General features: G+C 45.4%; 1 protein-coding gene across 4 annotated transcripts in view; it reads right to left on the reverse strand.

Moving 5' to 3' along the window:
• The window catches only part of ADORA2A (adenosine A2a receptor), a 31,313-nt gene extending 17,202 nt beyond the window's left edge, over positions 1-14,111 (reverse strand). Inside the window, exon 1 of one of the 4 annotated variants that reach the window (XM_054219745.1) lies at positions 14,006-14,111. The gene's annotated coding sequence lies outside the window, so the exon portion shown is untranslated. Of the gene's footprint in view, positions 1-4,513; positions 4,535-13,688; positions 13,848-14,005 lie in introns of those variants that run through there. The other 3 variants (XM_054219749.1, XM_054219744.1, XM_054219750.1) reach the window with 3 other exon arrangements.
• Between the last annotated feature and the right edge of the window lie 7,128 nt (positions 14,112-21,239).

The raw sequence follows: 21,239 nt of genomic DNA on the forward strand, positions 1-21,239 counted from the left end.
ACACGGCTGTGCCTGAAGGCTCTGAAGCATCACGTCCCTTAGCACCACGGCAGCAGAGACGGCGACAGGGTAGCACTCCGGCCATGGAGGGGCCATGCACCTTTCCTCTTTCCAACATCCTCGCACGTTTCCATGCAGGTCAAGCTCGTGACCAAACTCCGACGTCAGGACAAGTTTAGAAAAAAGTTAACAAATCACTGTGACATACTTGGGCCAAAACTACTGCTGCGTAAAGTAAAACCACCAGAGACCCCCACGAGCTACTGTGAGATGAAGTCAAAAGAACTGAAGAAACTGCTTTCTGAAAGGAGCCACTCTGAGAACTGGTCACGTTAATCCTGATGCTGAGAGGATTTACTTAAAGTCCTGCTATGTTGCTCTTGCACCTCATGTTTGTACCACGTACCCCTCAGTGAAGAGGATCAAAGTGAAATTACTGGGATATTCTTCCCCATTTAGTAGGATTATGAATCCATATTAATCCCAGATGCATTTTGTTTAACCTGACTCTTTCAGTCACTCATCTCAAATGCATTTTCCAACAGGACACGGAGGGAAGTAACAGACCTACGCCATGGAGGTCTTCCACATACTAATTGTCCAGCACAAAGACAAAGCTGGAATTGCCTACAGCTCTGCACGTATCCTGAAAAACCACAATGCTGGAATCTGAAGTTTAATGACCACTCACATGCTGTTTTCTGACACAACAGAGCTTTTAATGTTCTCCTTCAACTGCTTATTTCATGGTCTGATGTTAAATTTGAATTTTTAATCTCTGAATGTGTTTAGTCCCTTGTTTCCCCTCCCCCTTCACAAACAGCAGCCCGATTCTTCAACCCAACCCTTAGCCATTTATTCCAAAGCAACCTGTGAGATGTTATGTCCGGAAGAGGACAACATGTCCTTCCACCCTCTGCTCTCAGATGGGCTGGAAAACACTTAGAGAGTTCTGCAGAGCCAGCACATCTCAGAAGAGAAATGACTGGAGCTGAGCAGGTGTCCCAGTCATGACAAAACATTTTGTGTTTGCTTCAGCACCAGTGCTGCTTCTGCAGTAGCCACTGACATGAGAAAAAGCAATTATTAGCCACACAACCCCAGCACATCAGAGGCCTCACCTGCTACCTACAGAAGGTGCCACAACCCGGGAGGTTCCCATATTCAACCCAAACTCAGCCATCTCTCCTCATTCATCTCTTGCAGTGTCAGCCCGCTATAGCTTTCACCCAACACGATAACAAGTCTTTAATTGTAGAAGTATTTGCAACTTGCTTTAAAACAAGAACAGGCTCAGCCTTTCCGCTCATACGACTAGAAATTCACTGCACAGGCACAAAATGAAATGCAGACCACCTAGTGAACACAACATGTATCCAGAGGCAATACAAAATTTATTATAGAATCATCTACTTCATTGAAGACGCAAAGGCTCAGCAACCAGGTCTGACAAGACAAAATTAATTAACAACCTGCTTTACTCACCATAGAAGTGTATATTTAACATCTCAAGCCCTTGAGGGATCAATATTGTAAGCTTCTTGAAACGTAAGAAAAATAACCTGTATCACACAACCTGCTGGACAGCTACAATTAGTATTTCTTCTTAAACTCGTGTTTTATTTTGTTAATTGGATTAATTCCTTCTTGATACCCTGGGCTACGTTCCGGCCTTTTCCCCATTATTAAATAAACCTTTTTTGCCACTCACAAACCTGTAAAGCTGTTGCTTGGTTCGTTTTTAGTGACTTGGAACACTCCGTTCTCTCGCATTTTTCACCCCCAATGAAAAACTGCTCCTTGAAAATTCAATAAAGCATCTGAACAGCACGTTCCCATGAAGCAATTCACCACTGCAGCCTAAGCAAGCTTTTGTTTGGCTTCTCCAGTTGGCTTTGGACTAAGGTGTTGCCCCTTCTCTTTCCTGAGTGCCAAAGGCATCGAGGTGAACCCCTGGCCACTGCTTGGGTCAAATCACCCACCTCAAACAAGCCCATTTCCTGCTCTTGGCCCCATCAGGCTGACATCAGTCACCCCGGGTTCGGATGCCCACGCTTGGTCACGCTGGTACGGAGAAGACGCACCCTCTGCTCTGCGTGCCAGGCTGACGTATATGACAATGTGTGTGACACTTCAGTCTGACAGCCGCTCTCAGGTATCAGCAAAACCTCCGGGGGATCAGCAGCCCTCAGGGCACCCAAGACAGTCTATGGGCACAAAGGTGAGAGGCTGCAGCTTCCCCAGGCTCCGAGAGGACTGGTTTCTCTTTGTCTGCTTCAGGACAAGGTAGGCAAGGCAGCAGGCAGCTCAAGAGGCATGGGGGAGTCTTCATCAAGGCTCATTCCACAGATCGCAATCTAGCATCTCCTTTTGACAACATGAGCCTTCCCAGGTACCAGCCGGTACAGATTACCTAGCTCCCTTAGGGAAAACCCTTCAATTCACACATGGCTGTAAGCAGAAAAATTGGTGCTGCTAAATCATTTGTTTCCTACTTTCCAGAGCCTGGAGGGGGAGATGCTTGTCAGTTTTTATCCTCTCTTTGAAATCCCTTCAGCTCAAAGAGAATCTCCCTATCTGTTAAATCAAAGACTCTAAGAAATCTTGTCTCTCTCCAATTCTTTAGAGGATGAAGTCACAATAAATAAGCCAATGTGCTCACAGGCAGTACACAAGTTTGCAAAACAACTCAGGCTGTAAAACAGCTGTCCTTTTGGGGAGAACGATAGGGAAGGCAGCAGTAGTACTTTTCTGAGTTGCTCAGTGGTTTCCTTCCTGACGTTCAATATTTTATGAATACTTCACGTAGAGCGGCTTCCTTACTGCTCACACGAAGCCAGTGTGCTTGGATCTCCGAGAGCATCCTCACTCCTGCCTCTTATCGAAGGACAAAGAGTGTGACCGGGTGGTGCAGGACAGAGAGGGGGAAGGAGGCATCACCCGTCTAACTAAGGCATACTCTTTCTGGTTCCCCTATTTGCTTTATTATTGGCTGCTGGCTAAATGATCTTTTAGGTCATCTGCTTACAGTAATAGGAGGAAATTAAATATTAATAATAGACTATTTCCCTCTAGACTGCTCTTTGTTAACAAAGGATACAAGTGAAACAAAGCAGGCAAAATTATCAGCACACAATGCTCTTGGTTTTCAGGTACCCGCAGCACTTGGAGTTTCCCCTCAACCTTCCCTGGAGTTAGAGATGCCCAGTGTCCTGCACACCTGCCTGTGTGGACACCCACACAAGTGCAGAACATGGTGATGTCTGGAAATCCTTGTTCCATCAAGGGGCTCCACATGGCAGTCTGACCCTTCCAGAGGATCGTTTCAGACTTTATCCAAAACATAATCTGAGCCGCTGATGCTCTGACTGCAAAAACTGCAGGGCTAAGGGCCTTTTGAAGCACAGAGCTTGTCTCCGCTTGGGGAGTGAAGTCTTCCTCCAGTGAAAACCCTACACTGGGGTAGCAAGGTTTCTGGATTGGCTTTGTAAATTCTCTAGAAATACTGAGTAAAATGAGGGCTTCAGCTTTGCTGAACTTGGTCTAATCCCTTCTTACAGAAAAGCAGCAGCCCTCCAAGACTTAAAACCTTCACTCCATGTACTTGCGACAGGCAAAAGAAATGGCTCTTCAGAGATCTGTACTACCCCTGAACTGACAGAAAAAGATCAGAAATGGGGAAAAGGGACAGCATTTCTGCTTTACGTTTCCATCTCAGCTGCAGTCCAGGCCAAAAAAGGAGGCTATACTCGCAGCAAGAACAAGCATGGTGAATCTGGGTGTAAAGTCTTTATTGACTAGGGGATTACTAGAGACACCCATACCACTGCAGCTGTGACAGCAACAACAAGCATAATAAAATCATACCCTTCAAGCCTGTCCCGTGTCTTTCTTATCCTCACGATTTTGTTTTGTGATATAAAAATTACAAAACAAAAATGCCCCAAAAGTGAAAACCCACTGGGTAACAAACAAGCAAAGGTCATAACACCAATGGGCTGGTGAACAGGAATGGCTAATCCAAAACCAATATTGCAGCTTTGCCTCCTGCCCTCCAAGTGCTACAAGTGGATTAGTTTTTATTGCAGCAGCGGAAGAGAAGACTAGAACAGAACGCATTTCACCATTTTTTTTTCCTAAGTGGATGTTATAAATGTTTAAAAGCAAGAAAAAAACCTCACAGTAATTATTCCCATTCTAATGGTCACAAAAAGCCAGTGAGGGCAAAACTAAGTAAGGCTGAATGACCAGCAGTTAAATAAGCCAGATCGAACAAACAAACAAAAGGGAAAAGGTTCCCCCGTGCTCACTAGAGTAAAGTCTCACTGAGCAGCAGGCATCATGATATATTGCCAAAAGGCACAGAAACATGTTGGATTTTTGAGCAAACCATTTGTATCCAGGACTGATGATGCTGATTTACCTACAGTGGCATTTCCAAAAATAAATATAGTGCATTTGGATAAGCTTTCATAAGACAGACATGTTAAAAAGCATAATGAAAACCACGTACCATGGCCAGAAACATGTTATTCCTGCCAATATCATCCGCAATGTCTCTGAGGAGCTAGTTTTCTTTTCCTGTGTGAGGGAAGAACTAAAAGCAAACTCTGCCTCCCCACAGCCCTACTAAAGCCAGCTGTGTTCACACATAAGGAGCATTTCCTTCAAGAACAAAATAAAAGAAATGAGGAAACGGGATATAAAGAAGAGGTGACCCACTGAGGAATACAGGCAAGGGAGGAATTCACTCTCAAAATATTTATCATATCGCTAAATGCATCCATTCTGGTATATTTTTAAATAATAGAGTAGACTTCTTTCCAGATGTGACTTCACCTCTCATTTCCATATGAGGTTTCCAGAGAGGCAGTTGAGAATTGTGTACATCTGTTTGTTTTCCTGTCTTTTTATCTAGTTGTTCCCAAACCCTGCTTGCCCTCTCTAACTGCAGGTTTGCTCTTCATCAGTTCTTGTGAGCCCTGCTCCCTCTCCGAGCACCGTCCTTCTGCAGGTTGTAAGTAGTGTTGGCCTAAGCTTTGCCAGCTTAGGTGCAGGGACTCAGCTCCAGTGCAGGGACTGCTGTTGTACCCAGTCAACCAACATCCTACCTTCCAGAGTAGAAGGAATATAACTCTTTCCATCTCTCTCCATGTAACTTAAAACAATTCCTCATCTGTCCTTCCCTATCCTAGTGAAGGCACTGTACAACTTGCACAGAGATGAGCAAATTCTACCTGCCTCTGAGCCAACGCAAAGCTGTCTCACTGCATTAGCTCATCTGTGGCTCATATGCTGACCCCTCTGCACAAGGGTTATTACTCAGGACTCACCATGGAGCTCCCATCACCACCCAAGTGGTTTGACTCACACCCACCCACAGTTTGAAAAGCAGTCAAGCCTCCATTGGGTTGCTAACACAGCTCATCACATCCTTCCTCCCCAAATTGCCCCCTTCTCTTATCAATTTAAGCAGTGACACAGCAGCAGCACTCAGCCCGAGCTCCGCAGCGCCTGCCCCACTGACAACGGCAGCAGAGCCTGTCCAAACACGCCCAGAGCTCCCCCCTCCTCTGCCCCTGCACAGCCACCTCACCGACTGCCGTTTGCTCTTCATGGGCTCTTCACTGCTGCCTCAATCCCAGGGATCGGGCACGTGCTCCCTGTGCCTTGCAATACCGGCTGATTTTCGTCCAACACAAGAAACCCTATTTCCTCCCATGCCCCAGGGTGTGCCCTGGCCCATCACACCCCCAGGTTGTGCACCAGTTTGTTTACCCAACTCATTTCCCTCAGTTTGTCAATCAGCCACCAGTGAAAAAGCATTCAGACACAGAGGGACGATGCTGGTGTGGTGTATTCATCCCAAAAGCAGGCAAAAGCCACAATGACAAATTTTCTGCCTCCTTAGTTTGTTTCCAGCAACTTTCCCCCTTCCATTTTTTAAGGTACTTACCCTGACTCGCTAATGCTTATTTGCTCTGTGTCACACATCATCCCGTTAGTGTTTCTGTCTCAGTCTCAAAGCTATTTAAGACATTTTTAGGACTCTGCCACCCTCTGTGGATAAGGAGGAGTTGATGCTCTGATGATGTCTCGAGGCCACATGCCCTTACTTTGTCCCTCCCTCGTCTCTTTGCTATGACTTGCACCCTATGTCTATCACTCTTGCAAAAATGACTTGCATTTTCACTATCATAGTCAGCCACACCAATACAAGCCTTTTTAGAGGTACTCAAAGTGACTTTTTTTATCCCCCAAGTCCTCGATTATAATCCAATTTATTAAGAAGTCTCCAGCGTCACTGCTTACTGATCCCAAAGTCTCAGTCTCCAGCTGGTGCTCTGACGACTCTAACAAAGTCCTTCCTTCATTTCCTAAGTCCTCGTGCTGTGGTAAAAGCACATCCGCTTACAAGTAACAGCCTCCTGCCTCTGCCCGCTTCCTCCTCCAACTGCTCAGGCCAGAGACGCTGATGTTCTGGGGTGGAGAAAGCATGCAACTGCTGATGAAAATGACATTTCTAGTCATCAGATTCTCTCCTTCTACATCAAACCATTGCACTGGAGAACAGTAGCCATTCATAAATCACTTTAGAAAATATTTTACCAGACTTGATAGATGTTTATGAGTTAGTGTGTTTGTCTAGTCTAGAGGAAGCAGAAAGGCAAAGAGAGCAGCAGCAAGTACCCAGCTACAATAGAGACACCTCCACCACCCTTAGGAAGCAGTCTTTTTCTCCTATGAAAACTTAAGATATTTATAGTTTCTGCACAATAGGAGATCATTAAAAGCTCCAGCTGTAAAGAAACCTGCAGTCATTTCTTAAATACATGACAACCACGATCTTCACACCTTGCTGAACAAGAATAAGCCAAAAAAGATTCCCAAGGCAAATTCCTGAGGGATTGTGGCAACTGATTCCAAACACATATGATGTCAGTCAAGCAGAGATGGATCCCAGGGAGGTGCCCAGAACAGGCAGCCCCAGGACTTTAGGATGGTTTCTCTCAGGTGGACTGTGTCCATCTCTTGCCTGCTGCAATCATACAGCTAGGCTGTACTGGGGCTACATGGAGGAAAGGAAGATTTCCCTTTAGGAATGGGGTAGGAAAGACAGCAAAAACTGCCAATGAATCCTTCAGCCCATGAATACATCTTCTTACATTTCTATATCCTGCAAGAGCTAACACTGTACAGTTGTACAGAGAAAAAGAATCATGTAACTACATTGAATCTGCCAGAATCCTCTATATCTACCCGTGTTATAACCCTAAATGAATCAGAGCGGTCAAGCAGAGTTTGGATCAGCATTTAGCGAGACACAGGATGACATAAAACAAAAGACTGACGTGTTTTAGGCGTTTGACAAAGTTAGGTGCCTCAGCATTAACAGGTCCAGCCAAAGAGGCCTGATTTCTGGGAGGGAAGCACGTTTTGGAATCAGGGTATTTTAAGGAATCCCTGACTGGGTAGTGATTAGCACAGGTCGTATTTTGCCAAAAATCCAAGCTGCAGAACATTTAAGAAACTTTTTAAAAGTCAACGTGCTTCCCCACACATTCTCTGGGAACTCTAACGGTGCTGGTGCCAGCCCAAGTCAGTCTGATGTTATTTTCCACCGTTCCATTGAACCTGGGCACTGATCTGTGGATCGGACGTATGTGGAAACTGTAATTATTCAAATCAATTTCAAACACGTGCCTCTGCTGAAGATTGTATTAAAGAGCTACATACCTCCTAGCTGTCTTTTATCCTGGGAAACTTTTCCTATGGAAAATCCCAGTCTGTGCCCAAGTATATGGCTCTCATACTGAAACCAAAGTTGTTATCACCGCAGCCTACTTCCCTTAACTCCTTAACCTCAACGATGGATTCATACCAGAATCTGACAATCCTATTCTTGGGAAACCTCAATAACCAAAATGATAGGTCATTTTTTACAGGACTTTCCCAGTACAAGAAGGGAGATGTGGGTAGCAGGCCAACATCACAGAACAGGCAAAGAGAGCAGAAACACTTACACTCCCCTAGTAAGAAAAAAAAAGGGGGGGGGGGGGGGGGGGGGGAGAAAAAAAGGGAGACAAGAAGCGAGAGGAGAACACAATAGTCTAAAACCAAAACAAAATAGTTCCAAAGAAGCAAAACCAGGAGAAAAATGGGAGAGACTCTGAGGTCTGAATACTAATTGAGGAAAGAAACTTCTAACAGGCAAAACACTGCAAACCTCACCACTCCCAAAGGGATGCATTAAAAGAGCAGAATGAGCCCAAATTACACTTCCCTCTGTGGAGCAGCATTACTCACTCAAACGCATGAGGGACTCTGCCCAGGGAGATACGCAGATGTGACCCCCGGCTGACGCTGGCTCCGGTTCAGCTGAGCTTCGAACGGCTCCACCAGTGAACAATCCCTCTCCTGCCCTCCTTGAAGAGCTGCTGAACAAGGAGCCACAACTGGCCCTGTGAGTGTCGCCTGGGATAATCACAGGGGACGGGGAGATGGAGCATGCTGTATCTCACTAGCCAGCAGATAAAACAGCCCCAATCTGCAAGTACCAGAGGCCTCCTGAGAATGCCTGAGTGCCTTCCACCCTGGATTTGAGTGCAATCACAAATGCTAATCAGCATACAGACAGGAGCTCAGCATGTCATTCCTCACGTCTCCAAAGCTTCAGGAAAACCCCCCTTTCCTCTCCTTGTATCAGAGAGGGACAGGAAGATTCCCTCATCCTCTGTATGCCGTTCCCTCCCCTCCCCTTCCCTGGCTCAAAGCATCCCTGCAAGTTTCACTCCCCGCTAACTTCTCCATTGTCTCCAAACCATTGTTTGCAAATGTTCCCTAAAAATACTATGTAAGGTATTCTTTATTCCTGTTTCAGGTCTTTCCACATCCCTATGTAACACCTGGGCTTTTATCTTGTTACCTGTCAGATAGTGATAAACCGACTGCATGCAGCCCCTGACTTATCATCTAAGATAAATACGATCCGTCTTGTAGTTGTCGTTTCTTTTCAAACCCTGCCTTCCACTGCTGCATTTGTAGTTGTAACAAATTACTTATTTTATTTGGGCTTGAAATTTGTAATTTAAAAAAAAAAAAAAAATTAAAAAAATCAGCAAGACCCCCAAAACAAACATAAAATTTCAAATGTGACCTTCCTGGTACTAGATTTACTGCTGCTTTGCGGGCAAGGAGGCTCCAGTACTCCTGCTCTTGTATATCTTCTACAATGGCATTTGCATATACTTTACATAAGATATGTTGTATTTTATGCTACCTGGTAATTTTTATTTCTAATAATCAACCAACAGGCCCAATGATGAAAAGCATCCTTTCTCCAAAGCAAGTCATAAACTAAACTGATAAGATTTGAGTTAGTGGCTTCAATACAAGTGAATTGTGAGGTCTAAAGTGCTCCAAGCTACCACCTGAGCCTCTGCTGTCGCTTTAGAAAGGCACGCGCCTCCCCCAGGTCCTATCCTATCCTCTGCCAGCCCCACGGGGATGTCTCACATCACACTAGATGTCTGTTTATAGCACCCGTATCAAGCCCCAGGCATCCTGGGCAGGAAGGGACAAAGCTCGCACTCAGACACATGCCGCAGCACTGTTAACACTTTTGCCTAACAGCAGCCATCACCCTGAACACGTAAGTTTTACAGAAGCCGCCTTCTTGCATTTGGCTTTTCTCTGAACTCTCCTAAGCACTTAGTGGCTCTTCAGCTCTTTTCATAACCTCATCGCTCTGTGTTTATCCAAAGAACTTGATCCTAACTTTACAATTGCATCACCGTACCGAGCTGTATCGCAGCCTACCTACCCCATCCCTCCCCTGTTTCTGCGGATCTCCAGCTACGCCGAGCACAAGGTAGCCAGGTTTCATATGATTTGCTCCTTACAGAACACAGGTTGAGGAGTGAAAGAGGTCACGCCTTTATTCACTCACATTTACCAAATACCTGCATTTGCTGAAGCACTTCTAAATACTCTTTACTGATCCTCTGCAGGTTGCCCACTGTGCTCAGGATGAGGAATGAGTTACAGCAAAGGAGGTTTAAGCTGGACATCAGGGTGTTTCCTGCACACCAGGAAAGTATGGAGTCTCCACTGCAGGTCTTTAGGAGCGGGATGGAGAAATAGCTGTCAGGAATGGCAAAAGCATAGCTGATCCTGCCTTCAGGCAGTGGCATGGATTAGATGACCTCGAAGCACCTCCTGAGGATATTTTCCATAATTGAGAGTTGTATGTGCCATCTGTCCATTCCGATCTACAGAGATTTACTTCAGAAAAAAAAAAGTGCAACACAACCAATATTTATTCCTGACACAGATGCAACCTTTGTGAGGGGAGAGGCATCTTCCGCCCCTATAAACTGAAGCCTTCAGAGGTTAAACCACCTTCTGCGTATCTGCCCAGATCCTCTTGCCCTCCCCAAGGCAGAACGCTGCTGGTTCTCTACCCCGAACAGACCAACCCTCAACATTCGGCTACATGAGCATCTCATTAAGTAGGCAACTTTCTCTGCCTTTTTACAATGAGCAGGGAGGCAAGGAACTGGTCCCATTGTGTTCAAGTAACTTCACCAAGGCTGTTCAGGTGCTCTGATGCAAAACCTGAAGGTGATCCATGAGGCAACCAAGCCTTTTGGTCCTAAACACCAGACCCCGATGAAAGTGAGTAACTCTCCATTGACTTGTGAGAATTTTCCCCGATTCCTTGACACACAGCTCAAGTTCTCTTGGGTTTTAGTTTAGAGTCCAACAAAAAAGAAAGCTTCAATAGCCTATCTCCATTTTCAAATGGAAAGCATGCAATAAAGGACCTAGAGAGTTATTCACCATCCAGATCAGATGGAGAGAATGAACAAGAGGAGCTGAAATCTGTTCAAGCTGAAGACAAGGACAAACTTTGCAGGACCCCAAGACAGATGCTGATACCAGCCTTTGGATGGAAAACACCTCGCTCGCAGCTGCACAGAATTCAGAGAGAGCTCAGCCACACCGTGCCTTATCCCATCTCACATGTAAAAACGTGGGTGGAAATGTCAAACCAAAGCGAAGAGCTGAAGCATAGTGAAAAAAAGTGTTTTGGTGGAAAATCTGTGAAGCCTGTATAGATGAGAAATCATACAGCCATGTCACCCAGGCAGAAAGGAAGTGGTAAAGGGGGAGGTTTTCCCTCCACACCAGATGGAAAAGCTGCCAGGCTGAAGACCGAAGGGGATGAACTTGGCCAACCAGCCCAGACCCCTCAGAGAAACACAACTGAAAGGACAAGTGAAGATTCAACACAGTCCCTCCAAACCTCCTGCTGGACTGAGCTTTCCCCAGTAGTTCTTAAGAGGGCTTAACCACATGGCTCTACATAAAATCCATTATTGAAGATTAAACAAAAAAGATGAATAGCTTTCAAAAGTTGATTACATCCAAACGCAATGGTGCCAGCAGCCCTTATGGAAACATCCTATTAAAATGTCAGCAAAAATAGAAATGCAAACACAGGAGACCTGGCAGGAGGCTTTTCAGCTCAGATCTTTAGTGCCTTTTGCACCCGCTGACAGAAGGACAGAGGCTAAAAACATCATTACTGGGCTGACATCCCCTGACCTGGCACAGGATGATGCTAATTCTACTTTTTATGTATAAAAATACATATGGAAAGAGAGGCAGATTATGTATATGTGTAAATTATGAACTTATCACCTGAACGGCATTAAAAAGGAGACCTGCTTGCCTTTTTTCACCCCCACACACCCTAGAATAGGTCGTTTTTATTTTATATACACACATACATGTTTGCAGTTTGTACCCATGTGTTTTCTCTACAAAGTCAGAGGCTCATGGCTTTCCTGGTTAATTCAGAATTTAATCCATTTGCCACTTTAGACAGGATTTCATTTCCACAGGATTTTTGTGATCTGTGATTACATTTATATTGACTTTTTTTATTGAGATTCGAAATAAGATATTTCTTTCACAGATTTAATTCAATTGAAATATTTCTCACATCCCTGTTGGTCACTTTATCTAATCTTTTTGTACTTCACTTGGGCAACATGCTCTGGGGGGTGTCTCTCTAAGAGGAGGAGCTGGCCGTGCTTGCTTTCTCTCTCTTAGTTTCTCTCCCGCAGAAGAATGAATTTATCAATTACTACAGTTCTTGAGTTACACAGGTCTGAGACTTACAAGCATGATAAGAAACCTGAAAACAAATACACCCAAAGATCAAGTTATCTAATAGTTGACCATCTGCTTAGGAAAATAATTTTAAAGAGTTAAGGCAATTCTATTAACTGCTATTTACTAAGTGAGTCACGGTGTTCTCTTTAAGTTAACCCTTCCTGTCTCCTCTGTGGGCCCACTGCCCAAGAGAGTTTTGATGAGGGTGCTCAACCACTTTTACTACTTCCAAGCTACAACAAAGCTTGCAACACCTCTGCATTCAAACTTACCCCAGGCTCATACTGCACCAGGACATAAAAGAGCATTCAAGCAACCGTGGTGCTTCTGGGGAGCACTTAGACCACACAACCAAGCATGCAGAAAAATCTCCTCCCAGGAGCATCCCCTTTGAAGGCACCACACACCAGCACGTACACAGCAGGAACGCGTCTGCTGCTCAATGTGCTCTTCCAGGATGGGCTGCCTGCACCTCCGTGAGGGCAGGTCCCCCCGGCAGGGCCCCAGAGCCCTGTCTGCCGGGGCAGAAAGCCTTCTCACACATCCTCCCAACAGCTCTGGGGACAACCGCCACCTTGCAGCCTCTTCCCCTTTCCTTCATCTGCGCTCAGCACAGAGATTCCAGGCCCCTCTGTGACTGGCAGCTCTACTAACATACTCGCTGGGTACCAAGGCTTAGAGAGCTCCCAGGCACAGCAGAAGGGACACCACCAAAAAGCTGTTTTAGTCGCTTGACACAGATGAGGCAGGGTTGGGGCTTTTGGGGACAAAGAATGGGAGAAGACTGCGTGCAGGTTTAAGGCCATCTATTCAGTCCCTGCCCTTTTTCCCTTAGCGTGATTGCAAAGTGCATGGAAATCTCCTTTGTTAAACACTACAGAGAAGTTCACAGGATGCAGGGCGCTCCTGTGGAATCACTATTTTATGATAAAGCACAAGCACAAATATCAGCTGAAGGGGTAGGAGGAGGGCTGGGTGCAGGGGGCCAAAGTCCAGCACTTGATGTTTGAAGGAAGATCCGTGGAGCAAACATCTCGGAGTGCGGGGGTGTGTCGAGGGACTGACAGTTGGGAATCGGTACGGTGTGAAGAGCACCGGCTCCACGGTGGAAATGGAAAAACCATCCAAGCCGGCGCAGGGAAAGCAGTGGCAAAGAAAAATCGCCCCCATCTTGAGGCAGGGTATTAGGGAGCACCGAGGGGGCAGCGGGCGGCCACTTTTAAGACTCGCGGGAGAGGCAGGAGAAGGGACCGGGGCTGCGGCGGACACCGCGAAGGACGCGAGGGGAGTTGAGCTGCCCGCAGCGGCTCCTTGGACCGGCGACCGCCGGGCTGTGGATGCACCGGCGGGGCACCGGGGCCGCCCGCACCGCCCCGGCGGGAGGAGGCAGCGGGGCGATCTCCGCATCCCGCCCCGGCCGGCAGGTCCCGCTCCGCCCCGAGAGCTGCCCGCCGGGCACCCGCCGCCCCTCACCGCGGAGCCCAGCCGCGGCCACCGTCACCCACCTGCCCTCGGGGTGCCGCTCTGCTCCCGCACCCGCTCCGCACCGCTCCGCTCGCGCCTCCGCCGCCGCGCCCCGGGGAAAGGCGTGTGGCCGTGCCGTCCCGCCGGGCGCTGCCCCGCTCCCGCCGCCGCTCCCGCCCCGCGGCGCCCTCCGCCGCAGGACGCGGGCGGCCCCGGCGGCGCGGAGCCGGCGGCAGCGGCTCCCCCTGCAGGGCGGCGCGGGCGGAGCGGGGCGGGGAGGGCTGGGGGGGACGCCGCGGGGAGACCCCCGCGACCCCCGGGCGGGAGGCGGCCAGCGCACGGAGCCCGGCGGGTTTACCTGGCGGCCGGCGGTAAGCGGGGGCTCCGCGCCGACGGGGAGAGCGCTCAGCGCCGCGCAAAGCGACCGGCACTTACTTCGAGAAGTCCAGCTCCTCTTGAGGGACCTGCAAGTGACAGAAACGGGGCTTTGACTGTGCTTGATCTGCATACAATGAGAGTAGGAAAGGGAAGGAGGGCTTTTCTCCAGGCATTGTTTTAAACATCTACATCTTTCCAGGATGGAAAACCCACCCAGCGAGCTAAAGCCTCCAGCTGGACCACGCGGCACCGTGCAGCGCTGTGTGGAGATGCCCCGGCAGACCGCACAAGCAGAGAGAAACTTACAGTTTCTGCTCTTCTCTGCTCAACTGTCCTTACTAGCACCAGAAAGGAAACCTTCTGCATTACTACTCTGGAAGCGTTTAAGAGTTCTCAGTAAAGATGTTAAGCGTTTTATAGAAACTGCACATTTCCCACTGAGGAGGTCTTTGTGGATCCCACCAGTGCGTGCACATGCGTTTCCTGCCCCGCGGTGGCGTGCCCCTTGGGGCCACCCATGTCCCCAGCCATCTCCTGCTCCTCCAGGAACGGACTTGGGGAACAGCCATGACTCATCTCGCAGCAATTTTTAAGCGGGGAGAGAACCTCTCAAGAATTTGAACCCACTGCTCTTTGTGGATATCTTCTGAGTTTTTTTATTTCATTATTACATCTTAGCAAGTAATTTATCTACTCGTTCCTATTGGTTGGACATTACAAACAGGAAAAACCACCAGTGTGACTCCACACTTCCCACCAACCCCATGGCAGACACCAGCCTATGAAAAACCAATTGATTTAAATGGCAGCCAGCCCAGGCCCCTCTGTGCAGGGGACTGCCACAGCTTGGATGCTTGTGCCACGCAACAAGAGGTTTCATTTCAGCATTCCCAGCCCCGGCGGTGCTTTGCTCACCCCACATCTGCCAGAAGCGTATGCACATTACTTTGACCCACAGGCAACCGGCTTACCCAGCCTTCTCTGGCAGCAAGAGCATCAATGATGCTTTCAGGTTTTTCGGTGTATCAGGACAGTAGGAAAGAAGTAGCAGAACTGGCAGCAGCCACTTCAGCACCAACCTCAAAACCTATCAGCATTTAAAGCATGAAAAATTTAGCACTGGCAGCAGCATCTGGCACCAGTGCTGTCCCCCCTCACCCTCCACTCTTATCCCAGCCAGGAAGGCAGGCTGGTGCCCGGGCTGCCCCAGCCACGCAGCTGTGAATCACAGAGCGGCTGGGGGACAGAGCGCTGCCCCAAACACAGTGGGAATCCTGTGGGGAGGGAAAAAAAAAAAAAAAAAAAAAAGGTAATTTTTCCCAGGAAAGTTACAGAAAAGGCTAGAGTAATCTACCACACAGTGATTTTAAGGACCACGTATATTGACTAGCCAAGTCAATAGAAAATGTACAAGTGGGAGACCATGAGAAATTTAGGAGCTTCATCAAAACATGCTGCAATAATGATAAATTTAGAAACGCCGCCTACTTACATGAAGTTTGCCAGATCTTTCTGAAAAATGCCGACACTAGAATTGGGCACTGTTCGTGTAATAGTCTCACTGTTGGCCTGTACAAGAGGCAGCGTTTCCCCACTCCCAGCTGATACTCCACAAAGTTTTATGCCATGGGATCGTATTTGAACTCGAGGGGCAAGTGCCATGCTGTAGCAATTAGCTGTGTGCCAGAATCTGCTGCGTCTGTTCAGCATTGCTCCTTTCCAGGGTAGTGTTTCTTATATATATTGTTGCCTCTCATCTTTGGCCCAGGTCCTCAAAGACATCCAAATGACTCTCTCCCACTGAAATCAATGAAAGCTGGGAATCAAAACACTTGCAAGGAGCAGGAATGCAGTTTCTGAACTTGATTTTGTTCCTGAATACATTAAAAACAAGGTTGCTGCAGTCAGCTCCCCTTATTAAGCCGTCAGGCTGGTTTCTTCCAACAGTCCCATCCTCAACACATCATCTTACAAGTTTCCCAAGTCATGGGTGTTGATCAACATATCTTTGAGGCACCCTAGAAATGCTTCATTGGATGGTTCTTTTCCCAGTTATAACTCTTTATTTGATTTTTGCAGCTCATCAGTTTTAAGATTATTTGATGTAGACTATGTTGATTTTTTTTTTTTTTTTTTTTTTTTTTTTAAATCAGCAAGTCACAGAAGATCCAAAGCAAATGTCGGAGTGCTTTCACAGAGCTGGCTGATAATGGTACTCTGAGAAACTTCTAATGTTTCTTAGAAATTACTTCTTTCCATAAAAGCATTCGGATACCACTACCTAACCTGCCAAACCACTGGTTCCTTCCCTCAGCAGCCATTCCAGTTTGGAGAGCAAATTAGGTCCCCATTGGCACCTACTGATTTTCTCTGTGCAGTTGGGAATTCTGCAGTGTTTCAAGATGTTAAAAATCAATATCAACATCTCCCAGAGCAACCGAGCCAGTTCCTCTATTATGTTTGCATGCTCATTTCTCACTTCTGCACATGAAAAGGTGTTCATAATGAGCAGCTACTGTTTTATGTCCTATTGGATAGGGTGGCTTTCATTAATACAGTAAGATCTGAATAGATCTGTTGCCTTTCTTTTGAATTAAGAAATTGGGTTTCTATTATTTTTATGCTATTGTCCCTCTCATGTATCAGAACTGCACCGTTCTTCAGAACATATTTCTTCTTGTGTATATTCAGTGTGTATTGTCCTTACCTGTAGGTATTTCTACTTATGCCCTCCCTTACCAGTGGCCAACAATGACAGTAAAGGAATACAATAAGCATTTATTTTTCTTTGTTTCTATTATATATAGGGGGGTGCAGCGCAAGAGAGTGCTAACTTCCTTTCCCTTCTTAGTCACTCATGAAGGAAAAAACAGCATTACCACGACTGTTGTGGCCAGATACGCTTTGAGAAGGGACTACATGAAGAGGTCGGCTGAAACTACCTAGAAGAACACCACATTCTAGCAGCCATGGGGAAGGTACAGCCACATGCCTAGAGCCCACTGCTGGCTCAGACCGGGAGCTGAAAGAAGTGCAGTACTGCAAGGAAAGAAATTGAGTTTTCTAATTATCCTGCGTACAGGCAAGAAGGGCTTTTTTGTTCCTGAAAAGCAGAATTGCAATAACATGCTAGACACGATCTCCTAATCGAACAAGCCAAACTCCTGAATTTTGGGCAGCTGAAATGCAGTGATATGAGCCTATTTGCACTTCTCAAACTTAGCAACTGAGCTAAAGTAGTAGACTCTAGAAATGTTGCTAGAATAAACTTTGAAATGCTTCCTTCAAAAAGATGAGAGCAAAGTAAATAAAAACTTTACACTTGAGATCTATCATGAAACTCACCCTTCTCTTTGCTGAAGCTGCATGAGCCACAGTCTGCTTGGGCACGGCAGTGATGCCACTGTAAACACAAACCAGACTCATCTATAGTGACCATCTATAGTTTATATCAAACCCAGCCTGGCACCTCGGTACGTAGCAAGAGAGCGGGAAAATCATACCTAGGTATTGAGGCTTCCATATGAAGAACTGAAAATGATCATTGGTTTGTCTAGAACAGAATCTGGAAGAATTAATGCTTTTTTTAAACAAACAAAAAATATTTCTATCTTTAAGAAAGTAATTACTCCCTACCAGTTTTGGAACTCTCCTCTGTCGAGAAGGGATGGAGGCAAGGTTATTGAAGTCCTTTGAAAACGAGCAAATCCTTCAACATTAAAGACAGATACATATAAATAAAAATCCATATGTATGTGTATATATATATGCAATTATTTCGTATTGCTCAACGTTAAATATTTGTTAGCAGTTTTAAAATCAACACTCTAAAAAAAAAAAAGCAGCTAGATTTTCTGAAGAGAGAGTCCTTTAACAAAGTTACACATGCAAAATTTTTGCTGGAAATGCCCATCGCTGACAACGAAGGACACTCCTCTGTGTCAAAGACCGAAGCCTTCCCACAAACTGTTCACCTCCAGCACAGGAGTTCAACTATTACCTGGGCTTGAGCAAAACAAGCTAAAGTCGAGGTAAGATCTGTGCTCACAGGGAAACGCAAACCCATATCCACAACACTCTTTAAATCCTGCCATTTGCACTTAGGTCAGGAACGAAAGGATTTTCAGTCATTTCATGTCGAGAGCTGGACTAGTCTCCGTAAAAGGCACTGCCCAACCAGACTGTGGCTTCATTTCTCTAAATGCTATTCAGCATGACAGACTATGAGATGGAGTTCAATCTAAATTTAAGCACTCTTTGTAGACTATTAATAGAAGAAAAACTGGTAGCATGAATCATCATGTGGGAGCTGCAGAGCAACAGCTATTTATTTTCTATAATAGTAATATATAGAAGTTACCTTTATACAATAAGTGAACTGTTGGAGTTGCAAGGCCCAGCAGAAGTCAAATGATTCTTCTTCATTTACACTATTCTCATGTTATTCTAAGGAGGAATGAGAGGGCAACCCTTATTTAACTTGACAAAATCCACATTGTGTATAACCAAGCGCTGTCACAACATAAATTGGAGACAAAAAGTAGCCACTGACCCTGCTCCCCACCACTCCCTGCTCGGGAATAGCATGTGCTGGAAATGTTTGTGCAAAATGATGGAACTTCATAGGTTTAGAGTGTGAAGTTAGTGTTTTGGCACCCTGTTCCCATGCCTGTATAACGGTTGTACTCTGGCCAAGAGGAAAACTGTGGCATGCCTTCCCTTCATGTTTCTTCTCTGCTGGGACGACAGTCCAGCTGTATTATCACTAGACCAGCCATTCTGGGGGAAGATTTTTCAGAAGGGCTGAACATCTAACAGCTCCTGAACTGCAAAACTGCTGATGCTCAGCACCCCTCCGGATCACACCCTCCAACACGGGGATTTTCTTTTTCAAGAGATGGCACCGGTTTTGTGCTCCCCGGGCTTTGCTCCATTGCAGTTGATTAGACTCTGAATGTGGTCCCACAGAGGCACACAGCGTTAACTCAACACGCTGGCATTTCGGTGCTCTGTGGGATATTTATTTTTGAAAAATATGATATTGTCAACAGCTCAGTGAAGTTGTCTCCAGACTGTTATGTCTCCTTCTCAAGTTTCTTTCATTTTTAAGAGCTTAACTTTTAGGCTTCTGGCATGAGGAAAGAGCCTAAAATGGTTTAAGAAAAGAAAGAATAAAGAAGGGTGCAAGCTATGCACAGCACTGGAGAGAAGCACAAATATTTCCTCATGCTATATAATCAATGCAAATGTCTAGCAGTAAAAATACTGTGATAAGATGCTACTGTGTTCAACCCTATTTTCATACTGAGATTAAGGAGGTTCCAAAGAACTAGAAATCCTGAAGGGCAAAGAACATCCAAGAAAAGTCAACTTCACAGTTTTCAAACAGGGCGTTTCATATACAGAAATTCAGTTCTATGAACAGAGTTCAGTTAAACCACGGTGATACAGAGGGAAATGGCAGACAAAGGCTAGTAAAACCTTAACTTGGATTAGGACTGATGGCACCAGTCCCTTATCTACTTTTATTTTTTTTAAAAATTCATAGGCAAGTTTTTTTCTATACAAAGATGCATGGGAGAAGTTTCAAAGCAACTTTTCGAACGTAAGTGAAGCTAGTAAACAAACATTTAATTAGATACAAATGATCTAATCTGGAGCTGCCAGGAAGAGAGACACGAGTTAGCTAACTTCTCCATTCAAGGTGCCGGGTTGCAGCATCAAGCAGTAATCCATACGGAAGGTATGGGAGCTTTCCACAATACCATCACCACTTTCTGAGCAATTCAATCTAGAATCCTATACCTTACTCAACCTTTAGTATTGAGGAGAACACAAATGCTGGGCCCAAGGAAAGATAGTGCTGAAAAAAACCCCATAGACAAAACACTAAGCGAGGGGGTTAGGAAAGGGTGAACAATGTGAACAATTTATTATTTTTTTTTTTTTAAAGTCTTAACAGTAGCTGCTGGCTATTAATAACTTCCCATCTGGAGAAGGGCGTTAACTTTTTGTGATAAGTTAGTGTCTCTGTTTTAAAAGGATTTTGCGTGGGAAGAACTTACATCTTCATGAGCCCCTCTTGTCTACGCACTTTGTGGACCGACACACAGCTCTTGGCAACGTATGTGATATAATCCAAGTCTCTTCCGTTGATCAAAGCATTTGTGAAACCCTTTATGAAAAGAATTTTAGTTGAAAGTTCTGTAATGCTAACCTAGTTCCTATGCAGAATTTAACTGCAGAACAACCATGACTCCAATATAAGCTTTTGTGATTTAAGGCAATGGAATAGGATGTCAGTTGCTTCTGACATCTTTATTTTACTATTCCATATAGCTGCAGTTTTTCATTACAGTAAGACCTTTAAAATTATTTAACTGATTTTATTATATTCAACTTAAACATGCTTATGGAGCTAGTTTCACATTTTTACCAAAATTCTCTAGCAACAGCTTGGAAGACAATCCACGAAAAAAACCCAAACCCCACTTTGGTTAGGGAATTTTATTTCAGTGGATATGGGAAAGACAAGTTGCAGCTCTGCAGACTGCAGCGACACTAGTGTTTTAGCGTACCTCAGGCCTGACCTGTGTCCGGTTCCCTGCTTCTGTCTTGACCTTCAGAGTGCCAGTTGCAGGCACACGAGTCACTTCTACAATGCTGTCATGCACTTGCTACAGAAAAGAAAAACATCCATTTTCTGACATGAGTTTACTACACTACACTTTTAAACACATTTATTTTTAAAAAGTATGAAAACTGAAGAACCATGCTTAAAACCAGGATATAAGTCCATTTTGAGAACTAAGATGAGTTTTCTTAAACCACTCAAATTCAGGGAGAATACTTCACCTCAAGAAAGGAGAAGCGAGACATTTTCTTGCAGAATAACATTACTGAGACAAAGACTTTTCCAAATTGCTGAACAGTCATAAAACACACAAAATCCCCCCCCAAAAATAGGTAATAAATAGGTAGAATTAAAATACCTATACTAGTCAGTGCACTTAAGACCAACATTTGAAATAAACAGGAGCTCAGTCCAAACCTCTGGATCCAATTTATTCCAGAGCACTTGAAATTAAAGCTTTAAAACAGTATTTCAAAACAGTTACCGTCCAGGATGACTGAGACCAAATCAGATTGAAGGTGCTCCCGTCTTTATTTTCACCTGGAAATTTTATTTTTAGCCATCTGCTTTAAATACTCTC

Source organism: Rissa tridactyla, chromosome 13 (genome assembly GCF_028500815.1).
Source record: "Rissa tridactyla isolate bRisTri1 chromosome 13, bRisTri1.patW.cur.20221130, whole genome shotgun sequence".
Lineage (NCBI taxonomy): Eukaryota > Metazoa > Chordata > Aves > Charadriiformes > Laridae > Rissa > Rissa tridactyla.